The sequence below is a fragment of the Aquarana catesbeiana genome, linkage group LG04, assembly GCF_042186555.1.
Source record: "Aquarana catesbeiana isolate 2022-GZ linkage group LG04, ASM4218655v1, whole genome shotgun sequence".
NCBI classification, from domain to species: Eukaryota; Metazoa; Chordata; class Amphibia; order Anura; family Ranidae; genus Aquarana; species Aquarana catesbeiana.
The window spans coordinates 634,488,348-634,509,663 of NC_133327.1; the positions used below are offsets into that span (position 1 = coordinate 634,488,348).

A 21,316-nucleotide genomic window follows, 5' to 3' on the forward strand; every position below is an offset into this window, starting at 1 on the left:
TAGATACCAAACATGTCAAGCCTTAAAAAAAGCCTTATTTTTTTACTGCAGTTTTCATTAAAATTATACCTGGTGAGGGTTCTTGTTCACTCTCTTCCTGTTATGAGGCGACAACTCCTGATTGTGCTTCTGCGTTGTTACCCTGCCACATGCCCCCTGGTGGGAGATACAAGCAGTCTTGCCGTCACACATTGCCTAGGCATGGTCTACCGCTGTCACTATCACTAAGCCAGGCCAGTGATGTCCAGTCAATGCTGGAGAGTACATGTGAACAGGAAGTGAAGGAAGATGGAGGAGATCAACAGCAATGAGATGCAACAAAGGATGAAGGAGGTAAAAATAGTGCTTTATATATATAAATATATATATGTATATAGTATATATATATATATATATATATATATATATATATATATATATATATATACAGTTTATATGGTAATTGCTTATGATATAAAGTGCTTAGTGATTTAGCAAATGAAACATCATTAATTTAGGGTTTAGCTCTACTCTACTCTTTAGCAAACGACCTTTTACATTTTTTGCATACGATCCCTTTATAGAAATGATTCATGTACTATTATTTTATCCTGTGTGCTTATCTTGCCAACATACCTCTGGCCTACTTACCATCAGAATCGTCACCTTGATGATTTCATAAATTGGCCTCAAAGGACTTACGGAGAGCAGGGATCACGTATAGCTCCCAATGTGGAGAGAGGCTCGCCAATCAATTAGTGAGAACAGTTGTCTCTCCTCTCTGCTCCGTCCACACCATATCCTCCTGGACTTCATGATGAAGACATTCCCTGGTAGTTAGCATTTTGTCCCCTCTAATTTTTATCTGTATTGATTGTAAGTCACATGGCTGATTTCCTATTTAAGCTGTGATGAAACACCTGCGAGGTACGTTTTCTAATTTAGCAGTCCAGAGGATATAAATGTGCTGTGTGGCTACAGTTCCCATCAATAAGGGCTGCTTCACAGCATCCTTAATTATTTCACTCCTGGAGAGAAGCTGAGATAAAGAGAAACATTATAGAAAAATGCCTGCACAGGATGATATCATAGGGATGTGTCTGGGCTCAGGGCCTGCTTCAGGTTCTCCGGAGTCCAACATTTTCCTCATCAATGAAAGAAAGTACTGAGCATTCTTCTTGTAGGTTCTGGAGCTATACCACTTTGCAAAAGCTGTTTCAATTACCTTTTATTATTATTATTATTATTAATAATATGCAGGATTTATAAAGTGCCAGCAGTTTGCATAACGCTTGACTAAGGTACCCCAGATATTCACTGCTTCTTACAAAATACCCCTTATTTACCCATCACATTACACCATCGAACAAATAATGAAAATCACACCAATATGAAGAAAATTTGGCCGCAGTGGCCATTTATTAACAATAACAAAACAATTTTAACATTCCCTTAAAACATATAATGACAATAACACAATAAGACTCATAATCTAAAGGTTGTTGGCCTTGGGAGGCACCACTAACCAACATCTAGTTTGTATCTGTGTGACTAGTAAAAACTCACAAGCCGCGCTACACTGGCTCGGGGACAACCCACCTTTCGCAGATACTTACTATTTACCACTTCCCAGTTAACCATTACCATTAACTGGGATACCACAGAGGACTACATACCTTAGATGGGTATCCCACAATGAATTAATAACTGAAAAATTTGAACGCCTCTGAAGACCCAGACCGGCGCTAAAACGTTATGATCAACATACAGAGATCCAACAGCGGGCGTGAGGGTGGGAAGTTTCTTCACCTACGTTGGCTCCTAAGGGTTGCCGCCTATACAGATCCCCACCCTGTATACCCCCCGAAGCCCCCTTCCTCTCTCTAAACTGACCAATCCAGGTGAGTAGCATCCCTCCTGCTATGTTAAATTATATCCTAGCCTGTTCCACTGCCCCCCTCATCATGCAGGGCTCCGCTTACTTTTCATTGTTTTTGCTTACAAAATGAAGGCAGACAGTACAGTTACAATTCTATATATTGTATTGTACAGTTATAATACAATATAATAGACTAGGAATCAGAGGGACCTGCACATTAGAGCTTACAAACTGAAATGGAGGGTCAATTGATACAAAAGAAATAACTGTAGGGCAGGGGTCTCCAACCACTGGGCCGCGGCCCACTACCGGGCCATAGAGCCTCTGCAGCCGGGCCGCGGCGGGCGGGCATGAAATTGCAGGTGGATGAGAGAGCCTGGTGAATCAGAGAGGCAGGCGGGTGGGCGGAGAAAGAAGCGGGTTTGCGACCAGAGATTACATCATCTCTCTCCGCCCGCCTAGCATCACCTCTTTTCCGCCCTCACAGAGTGCAGAATGTCAGAGGTGTGGCGGGGAGTAGAGAGATGACATCATCTATCACTGCCCGCCGCGCATCACCGCTCTCCTGCCCTCACTCAAGAACGACCACTGCACAGAAGCCTGCCTCTGTGCTAAATGAACCAGTGCCAGCAATGCAGTGACAATACACATCTCGTGGCACTGGCAGGTGACGTGGCAAGTGGTATTCCTCATCTGGTGGCAGGCAGCATGGCAAGTGACATTTCTCATCTGGTGGCAGGCAGCCTGGCAAGTGGTATTGCTCATCTGGTGGCAGGCAACGTGGCAAGTGCCATTCCTCATCTGGTGGCAGGCAGCGTGGCAAGTGGCATTCCTTATCTGGTGGAAGGCAGCCTGGCAAGTGGTATTCCTCATCTGGTGGCAGACAGCGTGGCAAGTGGCATTCCTCATCTGGTGGCAGGCAGCGTGGCAAGTGGCATTCCTCATCTGGTGGCAGGCAGCATGGCAAATTGGCATTCCTCATCTGGTGGCAGGCAGCGTGGCAAGGGACATTCCTCATCTGGTGGTAGGCGACATGGGAAGTGACAAGCTGCATCTAGTGGCAAGCGACGTGGCAAGGGACACACTTGGGGCTCCCATTGATTCGGCATTATGGTGAGTTGAACTATTTAATTTATATTACAATGTAATATAAGAAATAATGCGCTTCAATCATTCTGACACCATACCAATCATGGTGCCATGAAGATTGAAGCGCCCACACCAGAACACCAGCTATTGCCCCGATAAATTACCCGCAAAAAGTCGCTTACCCCCTGTGTGCACTCCAAACCCCCGGGCCTTGGCACAATTTTCTTCCACGCAGCTGGTCCCGGTGCCAAAAAGGTTGGGGACCACTGCTGTAGGGGATGAGCTGATGGAGAAAAATAAACATTTAGCTATTAGGTAGAAGCAGGATAGGCTTCTCTTCATCTAAGAGATGGGTTTCAGGGATCGCTTAAAGGTGGATAGAGTAGGATTAGGGTTGCATCAATTTTATCAATTTTGTTTTTTTATCGGCGAGTACAGGTATTGATACTTTCAGTCAAGTGCTCAATACAAAACTAATAGGCGCAAATCGCACTACAAAGAATCACATTCCTGTTCGAATCGCATGCGATTTCCCACACCACTCCTGTGTGTGTGCTGTGTTTTGTAAATAAGTAATTTTTCTCCTTCACTAATGTGCGCTGATGAGGCGGCACTGATGAGGCTGCACTGATGGGCACCGATGAGGCGGCACTGAAGGGCACTGATGAGGCGGCACTGAAGGGCACTGATGGGCGGCACTGATGGGCAGCACTGATGGGCACTGATGGACAACACTGATAGGCGGCACTGATGAGCAGGTTCTGATGGGCACCGAAAGGCAGCACTGACTGGCATCACTAATGGGTACTGATTGGTGTCACTAAAGGGCACTGATTGGTGTCACTGATTGGTGTCATTGATGGGCACTGCTGGGGCTGTACTGTAGTTTTATATAATTTTATATAATATTATGTAGTATTTGTATGATTTTATATCTATATGACTATATGTCTGTATTCCTTTACATGAATAAACCATACATTTCTTGATGCAAGCGTCTGATCACCCGCCTTCCATCCACCTCCTACCAAACAGGGGCTGTATTGTAATCAGGGCACTGATGATCTGTTCAGGTCTCCCCTGCGAGGAGATGCCGCTGATCGGCTCTCCTCGCCACACACTCTGTCAGTGTGAGCCGAGGAGAGCTGATAAACAACACTTCCTTGTTTACATGTAACCGGCTGTGATTGGACACAGCCGATCACATGGGTAAAGAGCCGCGTCATCTGCTCTTTACTGAGATGGGGGTCGCACTGTGTCCTAGGAACACGCTGTATGCCCCTGCACGTGGGAAAGGATACATTTCCATCCTTTATAATAGCCCTTCTGATATCGATACTGGTAACGGTGCATCCCTAAGTAGGAGATAACCATAGAGATTGGGATAAGGAGTTCCGGAGAATGGTAGAGGCTCTGGAGAAGTCCTGCAGGAGGCGACGAGGGAGCTAGAAAGCAGGAGGTCTTGGAGGGAGCGAAGGTAACAGTTTTGTTGGTATTTTGAGACAAAGTTAGCAAAATAGCTGGGGGCAGAGTTATGGGTGACTTTGTAAGTTGATGTTAGTATTTTGAATTATATGGGTTTGGTGAGCAGAACTCCATGGAAGGTATTGGCAGAGAAGGCTGGCAGACACCAAATGGTTGGTAAGGTGGATGAGCCTGGCAGCAGTGTTCATTAAGGATTGAAGGGGGGTAACCTTCAACCTTTCATTATCTGCAAATCAGACATTTTTATACTACGCAATGGAGTTGATTTACTAAAACTGGAGAGTGCAAAATCTGGTGCAGCTGTGCATGGTAGCCAATCAGCTTCTAACTTTAGGTTCAATTAAGCGTTGACAATAAAACCTTGAAGCTGATTGGTTTCTAAGCAGAGCTGCACCAAATTTTACACTCTCCAGTTTTAGTAAATAAACCCCACTGTGTTCTCTCTGTCCTTTCCTTATGATTTATGAAAAAAATTGTCATGACCATGAAGAGGGAAAGAATTAATTTCCATCCTTTATAATAGCTTTTCTGATACTGACTCCACAAACAAACTTTCCTACATGATTCGTTAGGAGGAAGGGATTGGAAAACAGTTCTTGAACCAGGAGTGGGAGACCATGTGATGTAACTTAAGGAAATGTACCAAGTCAATAACAGTTAGTGAAACTACACTCAAACTTTTCACCCTCCTAGCTGGGACTAAATAAATTTATTTTATTTAGGTAGGATTTCAGGTCTTCTCATTGATGTTGCTAGCCATTTTGGAGTATCCTAATCCTTGTTCTGTTACCAGTTCTACATGCAATAAATTACAAAAAACAACCCCTAGACCAGTGGCAGCTGGTGCTCAATATTTTGGAAGGGGCGGCAAACAAACCTGCCCCCCCCCCCCCGCAGGAGACAAATGGCGGCGATCAGTGCCCCCCCCAGCTCCCAGTAAGGGAGACGGACGGCGCCGATCAGTGCCCCCCTGCAGGAGATGGGCGGCGGCAAAATGTGCTCCCCCCAGCCCCCCCCCCCCCCGGAGATGGACGGTGGCGATCAGTGGCCTTACCTTAGGAGGCCAATGCTGCTCTGAGGGAAGAGCCGGGGCTGTTGCTTCTCCTCCCGGCTGAGAACCGATGTGCCCTGGACCCACTTCCTGATTGGTCGGGAGGAGAATCAGGAAGACAATAGCAAATATTAATTTGCTATTGTCACACAACTGGGTGGGCTCAGGGTGCAATGGTCTGCGCCCCAAGCCCACCCTTTTTTGAAGTCATTTAGAGCCTCAGGTTCTAATCATGTGCTTAAAAAAAACAAAAACATTGAAATCCATGCATCCCGCGCCCTGCATGTAGATTAGGAGCCGGGTGCATGAATTAGGGGGGCGGTGCCCCTGTGCCCCTAATGGACGGGTCGCCACTGCCCTAGACTGTTTATTGGAGCCAAAGTGAATGGACTGTTGTTTGGGTGACTGGTGGTCTCTGTGCTGTTTGGGAAAGAACCAGTTAATATCAGCGGCCCCTGTGGGGCTAGCACTAAATATATTTTGTGAATGTGAGAAGTGAGTTTATGTCTGGCAGGAGGTATTTAACTTGTCTACTAAATTGGTTGGTAAACCCGTTAACCTGACCTGGACAAATAGCCCACTATTTACTAATATGTCTGACCTTCCAAATTTTTTTGAGAAGTTAATTTGCAAGATTTGTGTTGCCGTGCAATGGGCTATTGCATTCAACTGGAAATCCATGGAGGTTCCCTTTCTGCAAGTAATTTTTAGAGTAGATGCCATTATGCTAATGGAAAAAAATATTTCATACTATCTATGACTCCATATCTCGTTTTGATGATAAATGGGACTCCTGGTTCTTATATCATCTTTTTGCCACAGATTGACCACTATGGTCTATGATTCCTCTTCTGATTTATATTAAGCCTCCAATTTTATTATATACCATCTTTCTTATGTTCAAATTATGTAACTATATGGTAATTTTCATCCTATATGAGCTTTACAACAGTACCTTTTATTTTATTCTTTTTCTTTTGAACTGTATTATTTTTGTTTTTACCACAGTTGTCATGTACAGTATCTCACAAAAGTACAAGAGTACACCACTCACATTTTTGTAAATATTTTATTATATCTTTTCATGTTACAACAATGAAGAAATGACACTGTGCGTGTTCAGCTTGTATAACAGTGTAAAAAATTAGGGGCAGGGCATGGTGGGGGTTGGGTGGGGCAACTGGTGGCAAGTAACACTTTATGCCTGGCTAGTAGCTCAAGACTGGAAATTTTGAGCCCTACTGTATATATATATATATATATATATATATATATATATATATATATACTGTATATATACAGTATCTCACAAAAGTGATTACACCCTCACATTTTTGTAAATATTTTATTCTATCTTTTCATGTGACAACACTGAAGAAATGACACTTTGCTACAATGTAAAGTAGTGAGTGTACAGCTTGTATAACAGTGTAAATTTGCTGTCCCCTCAAAATAACTCAACACACAGCCATTAATGTCTAAACCGCTGGCAACAAAAGTAAATACACCCCTAAGTGAAAATGTCCAAATTGGGCCCAAAGTGTCAATATTTTGTGTGGCCACCATTAGTTTCCAGCACTGCCTTAACCCTCTTGGGCATGGAGTTCACCAGAGCTTCACAGCTTGCCACTGGAGTCCTCTTCCACTCCTCCAATGACATCATGGAGCTGGTGGATGTTAGAGACCTTGCGCTCCTCCACCTTCCGTTTGAGCATGCCCCACAGATGCTCAATAGGGTTTAGGTCTGGAGACATACTTGGCCAGTCCATCACCTTTACCCTCAGCTTCTTTAGCAGGTCAGTGGTGGTCTTAGAGGTGTGTTTGGGGTCGTTATCATGTTGAAATACTGCCCTGTGGCTCAGTCTCCGAAGGGGAGGGGATCATGTTCTGCTTCAGTATGTCACAGTACATGTTGGCGTTCATGGTTCCCTCAATGAACTGTAGCTCTCCAGTGCCGGCAGCACTCATGCAGCCCCAGACCATGACACTCCCACCACCATGCTTGACTGTAAGCAAGACACACTTGTCTTTGTACTCCTCACTTGGTTGCCGCCACACACGCTTGACACCATCTGAACCAAATAAGTTTATCTTGGTCTTATCAGACCACAGGACATGGTTCCAGTAATCCATGTCCTTAGTCTGCTTGTCTTCAGCAAACTGTTTGCAGGCTTTCTTGTGCATCATCTTTAGAAGAGGCTTCCTTCTGGGACGACAACCATCCAGACCAATTGGATGCAGTGTGCGCTGTATGATCTGAGCACTGACAGGCTGAACCCCCACCCCATTCAACGTCTGCAGCACTGCTAGCAGCAGTCAAAGGTCTATTTCCCAAAGACAACCTCTGAATATGTTGCTGAGCACGTGAACTCAACCTCTTTGGTCGACCATGGCGATGCCTGTTTTAAGTGGAACCTGTCCTGTTAAACCTCTGTATGGTCTTGGCCACCGTACTGCAGCTTAGTTTCAGGGTCTTGGCAATCTTCTTATAGTCTAGGCCATCTTTATGTAGAGCAACAATTCTTTTTTTCAGATCCTCAGAAAGTTCTTTGCCATGAGGTGCCATGTTGAACTTTCAGTGACCAGTATGAGAGAATGAGAGCGATAATACCAAATGTAACACACCTGCTCCCCATTCACACCTGAGACCATTTAACACTACTTAGTCACATGACACTGGGGAGGGAAAATGGCTAATTGGGCCCAATTTGGACATTTTCACTTAGGGGTGTACTCACTTTTGTTGCCAGCGGTTTAGATATTAATGGCTGTGTGTTGAGTTATTTTGAGGGGACAGCAAATTTACACTGTTATACAAGCTGTACACTCACTACTTTACATTGTAGCACAGTGTCATTTCTTCAGTGTTGTAACATGAAAAGATATAATAAAATATTTAAAAAAATATGAGGGGTGCACCCACTTTTGTGAGATACTGTATGGTAATTAAGGGTAGATTTAGATGTGCGTCTAAATCTCCCTTTCCTGCCTGTGAAACATGATCAGTGCTCAGATCACACTTCAGAGGTTACTGCCAGGTAGTGAGGAAGTGATGTGATGCCTCCTCACTGCCTGTTTAAGCCCTTTTTTTGCTGTCTAATGCAGCGGCGCGTCCCTGTTTGCCTCAGTGTGTCATGTTCGCTATATATCAGGTAGATTTTTCCTCAGGAGCGAAGCATCGCAAACACTGCATGTAAACACCCCCATCCTCTGCCTATTGCAGCTTAAGGGTGGTGGTTGGCGGATGGCAAAAACACAACTCAACTGTGCATTTTTGCAGCCCCTCAACTGCATGGAAATTAAGTCTAACGGTACCCGCCGGTATATTTTTCTATACATTCAGTATATGCTATGTGTCATTCCTTTGTCTCAGAGGGCAGTCAGGTGTAAACAGACAGTGGAGCTAATTTACACTCAGCCGCCCATAGAGCAGGACGGACTCCATCTGTGTCCGCTCTGCATAAACTGAGCGGAAACGGACAAGTCATCCCCTGTTCTGCTCTGATCAGCAGGAGATCAGCAAACAGATCCCCTGCTGATCAAAACGGAATCTGCCTCATGTGAAAGGGGCCTTTATTTCATGATACATTTCTCATCCAAATGTTCAGTTCCAATACATATCCAATGAACTATATTATATCTTATGATTTTTTATTTTATCTAATATTATTATTTTATTGTTGTTTCAATCTGACTGGAATGGCTCCATTTTCTGTTCTCTTTATTATATAGCTCATAGAAACTCACAATTATTACCTGTCAGTAGCTAGCACCATATTAAAGGATAGGTTCACCTTTAGGAGCGTGTTACATGTTACACCAATATTTAGGTTGCTCCTATTGCTCCTATTCACCCGCCTGCTGCTGGCAGAGCGCCTCTCCCTGTGGGAGTGGTGTGGATTCTTCTGCTTGCACCTGCTGTCACATTTTGAAAATGGCGCAGCTGTGTGAAGTCCACCCACACAGTCGAATCATTCATTAACAATGATTGGTAAATTAATAAACAGCAAGTCTTATCTGCCACTGCAACAGACAGACTTGTAGTTTCAATGAACCATGAGTGTGCTGATCAGCATGCTTGTAGTCCATCTATACTGCTTACAGCTCTGACACTGAAAGCCCATACAGTGGTACAGGATACAGAGCTGCAAGCAGTGTGTGCAGGAGCCTGGCATTGAACCCGTGATCCACTGATGGTTGCAGTGATCTGCAGGCTCTTGTGAAAAAAAATAAATAAATGCACATTTTTCCTTTAAAAATATGTTAATTTATTTATTTTTTTCACAAAGGTGGACTTCAATATTTTTCCATAGTAACATTGATCCAAGATGGACCAATGTAAAAATATCCCTACCTGGAATTCAGCTTCAAAATCCTGTGCAATAATTCTTGTGAATTGTGTTCTGTGTACAAAAGATTGGAATCGATAGGGAATAAGTACAGCGCTGCTCCGATGGTGTTATAAAGATGGTTACACAATAAGCAGCTAACACACCTCTAAGACACAGGTAGAAGTAAATTAACAAAAAAATATATATAGTGTAGCGCTGTGTGTGTAAATGGTAAAGGGTATAAAAACAGTGGGTTAGGCTCGAGCCATCTCTTAATGGCCAGCAAATAGACAGAAAATACTTCAAAATTAAATAAAAGTGACTCAATACAATCAAAAGTTCACTATATGTTATAAAATGACATGTAAATTATAATAATTACAACAAACCAGTGATTAATGGTGAACAAGAACAAAGGCAAAGGCAAAGAGGAGGTGCTGCTGATTTGCCGGTTCCTGGTTCCTGCCTGGTGATCTACAGTCATCTGCTTCCTGCAAACATCAGCTGATGCTGCTTGTTACACCGGCCCTCGTGCCACTCTGTGTCTTCACACCTTCTGTCCTCATTGCCAGGAGTTTTGGACAAGAGGAGTAAGGGAAGCCCCCTCTCCAGCTGGATCTCCACCAGCTGTGCAAGGATTTTCCTTTCCCCCCCATTTGAAGTTGTGGACACCCGATGATCCATCTTGCCAGCCCTGGCGGCTCATTAAGCTTTCTGAGACTTGTAAGACGTATGTCTTTTCAAGTCCCCTGCTTCCGGTAAGCCTCCTCAGATACTCTGGTGATGGTCCTGTCTTATATTTAGACGTCTCATTTCATTTTGGTGCTCTACCTTTTCATCTACCAGAAGCTTTCCATCGTTGTTTTCACCAGTTGACCCTCAGAGACCTTTCGGTGGTGGTTTTTGATTTTTATCAGGAACACATTTTCTAATATTTATGGACTCTTTTGGCTGAACTTTTATCTATATATAATTTGTTCTTGTTCACCATTAATCACTGGTTTGTTGTAATTATTATAATTTACATGTCATTTTATAACATATAGTGCACTTTTGATTGTATTGAGTCACTTTTATTTAATTTTGAAGTATTTTCTGTCTATTTGCTGGCCATTAAGAGATGGCTCGAGCCTAACCCACTGTTTTTATACCCTTTACCATTTACACACACAGCGCTACACTATATATATTTTTTGTGTACAAAAGATTGGCTAAATTTGTGCTGCTTGAAAGTAGATCTAAAGGCAAAACTTTTTTTTTTCATTTTGGATCATAACTCCTGTAAGGTATATTATTGGCGTCTGAGTCCCATGGGGGAGATTTCCCTTCACTTCCGTCCCATTGCCAAAACAGAAAATGAGAGAAAATCCCTGCAAAGTGAGGGAATCCCAGGTTGTTACCAGAACCAATGTCCCTATTGGAAGCTTTCCCTCTATTACTGTTCTGGGGACAATCCATAATTTGCTGTTTTATTTTACTTTCACTTTTAGTGATGATGATAAACAGGACAAATATAGTGGGTGAATCTCCCTAATGGGCACAGAGAGCAATAACAACTGACTGGTATTCTAATCCCTCTCCACTCTATCCAAAACATAAGAAAAATAATTCTGCCTTTAATTATGCGTTAAAGCGTTTGTACATCTTTAACCACTTCAATACCAGGCACTTTCGCCCCTTCCTGCCCAGGACAATTTTCAGCTTTCAGCGCTGTCGCATTTTGAATGACAATTGCGCGATCATGCAACGCTGTGCCCAAACTAGATTTTTATCATTTTCTTCCCACAAATAGAGCTTTCTTTTGGTGTTATTTGATTACCACTGGGGTTTTCATTATTTGCTAAACAAACTAAAAAAGACCGAAATTTTTGAAAAAAAAAAACTGATGGGCACTGATAGGCGGCACTGATGGGCACTGATAGGTGGCACTGATGGGCACTGATAGGTGGTACTTCTGGTTCGATGGTAGGTTCTATCGTCAACTTAAGGGGGTCGCGATGGGAGCTAAGTTTGCTCCTAGTCTAGCCAATCTGTTTATGGCCAAGTGGGAGGAGGATGTCGTCTATGCCATGAGTAACCCACACCTCCTGTTGTGGGCTCGGTACATAGACGACATCCTCCTCCTATGGACTGGTAGTCCAGATGATTTGGTTGATTTTATGGCGACCCTTAATAATAACAACAGGAATATTGTCCTGTCATTTGAATCAAGCACTACCTCTGTCCATTTTTTGGACTTGGTGATTGAAAGAAAGGAAAGCCAATTTATTTTCAGTACACACTTTAAATCTACTGATCGGAATGGGTATATACCCACCGATAGTTGTCATCACGTGCCTTGGATCAGGTCTATTCCTAAAAGCCAGTTCCTGCGACCCTTAAGGATAGGTTCCTGGAAAAGGGGTATAACCCCTCCGATTTAGATAAAGAGATTAATAATGCCTGCCTTATTGATCGCCAATCATTACTAGAGGATAAACCTCGACAAACAAATGAGGACTTCAAATGGTCTTTCCTGGCGTCTTTTTCCATCCAACATAAACACGTTAAAAGAATTTTCGAACACCATTGGGATGTCCTTAAAACTGACAAGGCCTTGGGCCCTTTGTTGCCCAGAACCCCCAAGGTGGTTTTTAAAGGCGTTCCATCTCTTCGAAACAAGTTGGCACCCAATGTCATTAACCCCCCCCGAGTAAACCTTCTTTTTTCCATAATTTGATTGGATTCTACCCCTGCAAGAAATGCTTGGTTTGCCAGTACAACACTAGTGGCAGGAGGGCTAGCCACAGTTTTTCTTCTACTGTTACTGGCCGTTCCTACAAGATTAAACAATTCTGTACTTGCGCCACTACAGGGGTTGTTTATCTCCTGACTTGCCCATGTGGTAAGCAGTATGTGGGGCGTACTATCAGATCTTTTACAACACGAGTATCTGAACACATTAACCTTATTAAAGCAGGTAGTACCAAACACATCGATGGGAGATGGGAGCTAAGTTTGCTCCTAGTCTAGCCAATCTGTTTATGGCCAAGTGGGAGGAGGATGTCGTCTATGCCATGAGTAACCCACACCTCCTGTTGTGGGCTCGGTACATAGACGACATCCTCCTCCTATGGACTGGTAGTCCAGATGATTTGGTTGATTTTATGGCGACCCTTAATAATAACAACAGGAATATTGTCCTGTCATTTGAATCAAGCACTACCTCTGTCCATTTTTTGGACTTGGTGATTGAAAGAAAGGAAAGCCAATTTATTTTCAGTACACACTTTAAATCTACTGATCGGAACGGGTATATACCCACCGATAGTTGTCATCACGTGCCTTGGATCAGGTCTATTCCTAAAAGCCAGTTCCTGCGACCCTTAAGGATAGGTTCCTGGAAAGGGGGTATAACCCCTCCGATTTAGATAAAGAGATTAATAATGCCTGCCTTATTGATCGCCAATCATTACTAGAGGATAAACCTCGACAAACAAATGAGGACTTCAAATGGTCTTTCCTGACGTCTTTTTCCATCCAACATAAACACGTTAAAAGAATTTTCGAACACCATTGGGATGTCCTTAAAACTGACAAGGTCTTGGGCCCTTTGTTGCCCAGAACCCCCAAGGTGGTTTTTAAAGGCGTTCCATCTCTTCGAAACAAGTTGGCACCCAATGTTATTAACCCCCCCGAGTAAACCTTCTTTTTTCCATAATTTGATTGGGTTCTACCCCTGCAAGAAATGCTTGGTTTGCCAGTACAACACTAGTGGCAGGAGGGCTAGCCACAGTTTTTCTTCTACTGTTACTGGCCGTTCCTACAAGATTAAACAATTCTGTACTTGCGCCACTACAGGGGTTGTTTATCTCCTGACTTGCCCATGTGGTAAGCAGTATGTGGGGCATACTATCAGATCTTTTACAACACGAGTATCTGAACACATTAACCTTATTAAAGCAGGTAGTACCAAACACATCGTGCCCCGTCATTATAGGGAATTTCATGATCGAAATCCCGAGGGCACGCAATTTCTTATTATTGATAAATATGTTGCCCCCTGGCGGGGTGGTTCGACCCTTAGGGGCATCTCCCGTTTTGGATTTACGAATTGGGATCCCATTTTCTTCAGGGTATTAATGTGGAGTGGGATATCAATTCTTTTATTAACCAAGCATAGTCATCTAGTTCATGGTCTCTTCTTTATAAAAAATATTTTTTGATAATTTTTTGATAAAATATATATTTTTTTAAATAAATATATTTTTTAATTCTACTTTTTATCTTTATGATAGCACTAATATCAAATCTGAACTCCCATATAAACATACATTTAGATTATAATCCTGTATAGTAATATGTAATTACGCATTATCACCATCTTAGTACATACTTAGTTTGTACAATGAACATTATATAAGGATGTCTTCTCATGTTGAGATCCGGTTTTGTCTGCTCTAATCCTTATTATGTTATGTGATGCCCCACACTGGCAGTGTCATTTTAACTTTTATTAAACATCTTCAATTATCATTCGGTCATGAATGATGCTTTGATTATTTCAAGTTGTTTGCCCCCTCATTTATGTTGTTATGATAACATCTAAACATTATTTTTATTGAAGTCCTTCTCTGCTGACACTTGTAATGTGGTGTCATGACATCACGCCCTCTCCCGGCCCCCTCCAGCCTATCAGCGCTTTGCTCTCTAGACTGGAAGTGTTGCGGTCGCGGATGTGTGAGAGAGGCTTGGTTTTCCAAGTGGAGCGCACTAGCGCCGCATCAGCAAGACGTATGACGTCATTGCGCACACTCTGATCACGAGGCCGGATCCATTGGACGGAGCGGGATGGCTCTTTGACCAATCGGATCTGGCTATATCGATAGTGAGGCTTGGTGCGCACTCGGTCTAGTTCCGAACTAGCCGACCAAGCGGCCAGTCTAATTTCTATTACATTATTTAAATTTCACATCTGCTAGTGATAGCGGTATAATACCGCTCATTGTCCCTTGTATTTTTTGCACATTTTCAAAGCTGAGTACCATTATTTTAATTACCCAGGAAGTGACAATAATTGCGCCACTTCCGGTATTGTGACACTCCCAGTGGGGGTCATTTTATGTTTAAATAGCGGTGAGGTAGGGGGGCTCCACACCCCAGATGAAGGCTGAGTAGCCGAAACATGTCGGGTGGACCCCTCACGATTACCGCAATTGATTCTATATGAGCTGTTTTTGATCTCCTACCATGTGAGTGTTTTTTATTAGTTTAATAAATTGATGTTTTTAAAACGTTATTATGCCATGTGAGCTTTATTTCTCGCATGATATTTGAAACATCTATTGGGCCTGTTGGACTGTCTTGGGGACGTTTGAAGCTGTGGTGAGACCCCTCCCTTCGTTTTGGAAGCCGAGGATAATCTGATGATTCATCTCGCCAGACCTGGTGGTCATCAAGCTTTCTCTGACTTGTAAGACGTATGTCTTTTTCAAGTCACCTGATTCTGGTAAGCCTCCTTTGCAGCTTTGGTGATGGTCCTACCACCTATCTAGACCCTCCACCCATCTGTGATCTATTTGAACCATTCCGTTCTTGAAGACAACCCGGGAATTTTTATTTTTAATTTTAATTTTTATTCTTTTAACATATAACTTTTATAGACTTTTGGTGGTGGTTCTTTTTTCCCATATGTCATTACCATCATGATTACCAATCTTTATGGACTATAATATTTGATTTGTCACACTTGTACGGTTTTCTAGACCCATTATTTATTTTTTACCACAGATTTATGGTATTTACCGTAGTCACTTTTGATTGCCAATTTGTATCACTTAGTGTTGTTTCAATACTTGTTTTTTCCGTAAAGGACATATTGATTTACTATTCATGTTTATTATATCCAGAATTTATATATACACATAGCGCTACACTATTTTTTATTATTTGTACTTTTGCCTTTGTCTAGAGGTGTGTGAGCTGCTAACTGTATATTAGAATTTTCCCTACCAATATTGTCTGGCGCAGCGCTGTACTTATTTCCATATGGTACTGATAGATGGCACTGGATAGGCAGCACTGATAAGGGGCTACTGACAGGCATTACTGAATGGCATCTGAAGGGCACTGACAGGCATTACTCATGGGGCACTGATTGGCACATTTATGGACACGGACAGGCGCTCTTTATTGGGCACAGGCTGACAGCTGATGGGCAGTGATTTGCAGCTGATGGGCACATCTCATGGGGCTGTGCTGATAATCAATGTGCTGATTATCAGCACAGACCCCCCCTTGATAGAGGGAGGGTCCACCGAACGGATCTCCCTGTCAGCGTGAACCGAGCAAAGCCATTTACCGGAACTTCCTGGTTCATGCGATGATCAGCTGTGACTGATCACAGCTGATCACATGGTAAGAAGCCTCCGTCAGAGGCTCCATACCCACGATCGGAGTTGCGGTGTGTCAGACTGACACACAGCACTTTCGAATGCCGGGCGCGCGCCGGCTTGTTATCCTGATCACGTCGTATGATGTCCGCTCAACCACTTTGCCGATATATTGCTTTATGGCAGGCGGCAAGTGGTTAACAATGACTAATAATGTGATGCTAAAGTCTCGTTTTTTTCAGTTTAAAAATAACAAACATGTTATGTATTATATGTAAAAAGATATATATAGAGCAAAGAGATGGTCAAATCCACAAACTTACATCCCATTGGAACACTGAACTCCGAATAATCCCGGTGTACAGGGGTCACCATATCAAGCCTACCCGGGAGCTGAGGTATAGAAGTCCGCTCATAATCAACAGGCCCACACCGAAAAACTTCCCCAACCAGGGAACAAATGTAGTATATTGGGTATTGTGCCAATAGTGGCAAGTAAATCTGTAAGATAATTAAAAGTATTTTATATGATACACCCGGCAGCACTGTCAGGCACAGAGAAAATAGGGATACATGGAGGAAAAAAGGTAAAAAGAGGGTGACAAAAGTGCAGGATGGGGTGTAGGTAGTAATATACCTACTGGATAGTGTGCAAAGCAGAGATAAAGGTGGGATGTAAAAGGGACCAGTGAGAATTCTGAAAGAGTAAGTAAGCAAACACTGGGAGCGTGCTTACAGAAAAGAAACCTATTAGGTGATGTTCATGAGACAACGATACAAGTGTAGAGTGAAAAAAAGGTGAAAAAGTGGAATATAAACAAGCCGTGACATATAGAATTACCCTGTAGTACCAGGTATAGGTTATACGTGTGCAGTAAATCAAGCAGTGCAAGCCAGTCATCTGGTCAGTTGTAAATGGGGACTCCCAGGTGGGCCGGTCAAATAGGGCAGACAATACCAACGTCACGCAAGCGTGATGATGGGTGGGAAGAGTCTGCCCGCCAATGGCGCCAGACCTAATCCCTCCAATGTATCAGCCAGATGGAGAAACCGCGAAACCAGATGGCGCCAACTAAGGACGTCACTGGTGCGGCATGCGTGGCGTCGATACGCACGAGGCTATCCATCCCCATGACACCCGTCAATAGCAAGGGTGGCAAGGGGCGGCGCCTGATGCAAATCGCAGCTCCCGGGAAATGGAAGACAAAGGCAACCAAAGCAAAGCAGGCACGATGAACAATATCCACTAGGGGTGAAAAGACTGTGGAGCATAAGTCGGTACAAAAAAGGGGGGGGGCATATCTAAAACCCCACGTATCGCAAGTACATAAAAATAGTACATAACATCCAGAGGTTGAGGATTATAAGGTCCCATCAAACCCTCGGGTAGATATATGAGTATAAAAGGGGTAGCTACATGCTACCCATTGTGTAGGAACTCTGCCTCCATTCCAGTTTCAACATACAACAGAGAGGGGGGGGGGGGTGTATATCTCCATATACTGGAACTTTAAATGAAGCGCACAAGGAAAGGGGGGGTAGTGCGCCTCCATCCCTAATTATAAATTCAAAAAATAATAAAAGAGTATGGGACTTTAAATGAGGCAGGTTCAAACACAAATTTAAGAATAAAAATAAATATTTTTAATGTACATAAGTATCAAGTTGCGTAATGTTATATATAACAAAAAATTGCTCAGTGCATATGCAGACATCTTGGGAAGTAAATTGCATACATATAAACAGAGTGTAAAACATGATTGCCATAACAGGGGGACAATAATACATATTTCATTAGAATAACTTGTAGTATACAGTAAAATTCATAGTAAAATTCATAAAAATCTTGGTGGAAATGTAAGGGGTTACATCCTCAAAAGCTCAACCCGTTTTGTCGGTAAGCCGACTCATCAGGAGCGGATATTGAATATCTGTAAATAATGGAGATGTTCTAAATCAAAAAAATGGGGCCCATGATATGGAAAGTATTATATGTAAAAATATATATATAGAGCGAAGAGATGGTCAAATCCACAAACTTACATCCCATTGGAACACTGAACTCCGAATAATCCCGGTGTGCAGGGGTCACCATATCAAGCCTCCCCGGGAGCTGAGGTATAGAAGTCCGCTCATAAGCAACAGGCCCACACCGAAAAACTTCCCCAACCAGGGAACAAATGTAGTATATTGGGTATTGTGCCAATAGTGGCAAGTAAATCTGTAAGATAATTAAAAGTATTGTATATGATACACCCGGCAGCACTGTCAGGCACAGAGAAAATAGGGATACATGGGGAAAAAAAGGTAAAAAGAGGGTGACAAAAGTGCAGGATGGGGTGTAGGTAGTAATATACCTACTGGATAGTGTGCAAAGCAGAGATAAAGGTGGGATGTAAAAGGGACCAGTGAGAATTCTGAAAGAGTAAGTAAGCAAACACTGGGAGCGTGCTTACAGAAAAGAAACCTATTAGGTGATGTTCATGAGACAACGATACAAGTGTAGAGTGAAAAAAAGGTGAAAAAGTGGAATATAAACAAGCCGTGACATATAGAATTACCCTGTAGTACCAGGTATAGGTTATACGTGTGCAGTAAATCAAGCAGTGCAAGCCGGTAATCTGGTCAGTTGTAAATGGGGACTCCCGGGTGGGCCGGCCAAATAGGGCGGACAATACCAACGTCACACAAGCGTGATGACGGGTGGGAAGAGTCTGCCCGCCAATGGTGCCAGACCTAATCCCGCCAATATATCAGCCAGATGGAGAAACCGCGAAACCAGACGGCGCCAACTAAGGACGTCACTGGTGCGGCATGCATGGCGTTGATATGCACAAGGCTATCCGTCCCCATGACACCCGTCAATAGCAAGGGCGGCAAGGGGCGGCGCCTGATGCGAATCGCAGCTCCCGGGAAATGGAAGACAAAGGCAACCAAAGCAAAGCAGGCACGATGAACAATATCCACTAGGGGTGAAAAGACTGTGGAGCATAAGTCGGTACAAAAAAGAGGGGGCAAGCAGCTTGCTATGGGGGGCACCCGAGCCAAAGCTCTGCTCTGTATGTCCATTCAGACACGAAGATGCGGCTCGACCCCATACCCTCTCTCCTCACTGACTTTAGTTGACAGCAGTGGGAGCCAATGGCGCCTCGCTGCTGTCTCAGCCAATGAGGAGGGAGAGGCACAAACAGTCAAAATTCTTGTGCAACATCGCTGGATCGAGATAAAGCTCGGGTACGTACTAGAGGTGCTGAGGAGGGCTGCTGCACACAGAATGTTTTCTACCTCTACCTAAGATAAAAAAACCTTAGACTCTAGAACCACATTAACCACTTCAATACTGGGCACTTCCACCCCCTTCCTGCCCAGACCAATTTTTGCAAATAAGTAATTTTTGTTCATAAATTTGGGCCAAAATTTATACTGCTACATATCTTTGGTAAAAATATATTATTTGGTTTGTGTGAAAGTTATAGAGTCTACAAGCTATGGTGCCAATCATTGAAAATTGATCACACCTGATGTACTGACTCCCTATATCATTTCTTAAGGCCCTGAAATGTCAGGAAAGTACAAATACCCCCCCGAATTACCCCTTTTTGAAAAGTAGACAGTCCAATGTATTTAGTAAGAGGCACGGTGAGTTTTTTGAAGTTGTAATTTTTTCCCCACAATTCTTGGGAAAATAAAGAATTTTTTTTTTGTTTGTTTTACACACAATTGTAATAATAACAAGTTATTTCTCACACACAGCACATGCATAATTCCAATTACACCCAAAAATACATTCTGCTACTCCTCCTGAGTATGGTGATACAACATGTGTGGGACTTTTTCACAGCCTGGCCACATAGAGAGGCCCAATATGCAGACGGTGTACCATCAGGCGTTCTAGGAGCATAAATTACACATAAAATTTCCTAACAACCTTTTACACTTTTGAAGGCCCTGGAGCACCAGGACAATGGAAACACCCACAAAATGACCACATTTTGGAAAGCAAACAGCCAAACATATATTCTATGAGGCATTATGAGTCTTTTGAACGGTTCATTTTTTTCCACAAGTCTTCGGAAAACATGGAAAGAAAATGAAAACTTTTTTTTTTTACATACAATGGTCAATTTATAGGATATTTCTAACACATACCATGTATTTAGCAAAAATTACACCCTAAAATACATTCTGCTACTCATCCCAAGTATGGCGATACCACACGTGTGAGACTTTTACACAGCCTGGCCACATAGAGAGGTCCAACATTGATGTAGTAGCTTCAGGCGTTCTAGGAGCATAAATAATGCCGCGCACACACGGTCGGACTTTTCGTCTACAAAAGTCCAACGGACGCTGACGGACTAAAGCTGGCTGGTAATCCGATCGTGTGTGGGCTTCTCCGGACTTTCAACGGACTTTTTCAGCCTCAAATCCGACGGACTTTAGATTTGAAACATGCTTCAAATCTTTCCGACGGACTCGAGTCCGGTCGAAAAATCCGCTCGTCTGTATGCTAGTCTGACGGACAAAAACCCACGCTAGGGCAGCTATTGGCTACTGGCTATCAACTTCCTTATTTTAGTCCGGTGTACGTCATCACGTAAGAATTCGACGGACTTTTGTGTGATCGTGTGTAGGCAAGTCTGTTCGTTAGAAAGTCCGCCGCAAGTCCGTCGAAAGTCCGTCGAAAGTCTGTCGGACAGGCTGTCGGACTTTTGTAGCTGAAAAGTCCGACCGTGTGTACGCCCCATTACACATCTAATTTCATTCCTACCTATCACACTTTTTAAGGTCATGGAGCACCAGGACAGTGGAATTACCGACAAAATGACCCCTTTTTGGAAAGCAAACACCCCAATGTATATTCTATGAGGCATGGGCTGCAGATAGGTACTCGGGTACTCTGATGGGCTGCAAATAGGTACTCAGGTACTCTGATGGGCTAGTGACAGGTACTCAGGTACTCTGATGGTCTGGTGACAGGTACTCGGGTACTCTGATGGGCTGATGACAGTTACTCGGGTACTCTGATGGGCTGGTTACAGGTACTCTAGTACTCTGATGGGCTGGTGACAGGTACTCAGGTACTCCGATTGGCTGGTGGCAGGTATTTGGGTAATCTGATGGGCTGGTG

The 21,316-nt window shown here is 43.2% G+C and overlaps 1 protein-coding gene across 1 annotated transcript in view; it reads left to right on the forward strand.

The window, feature by feature from the left end:
• Positions 1–21,316, forward strand: part of USH2A (usherin) — a 1,400,924-nt gene that overhangs the window by 1,024 nt on the left and 1,378,584 nt on the right. The gene's annotated exons all lie outside the window — the stretch shown is intronic.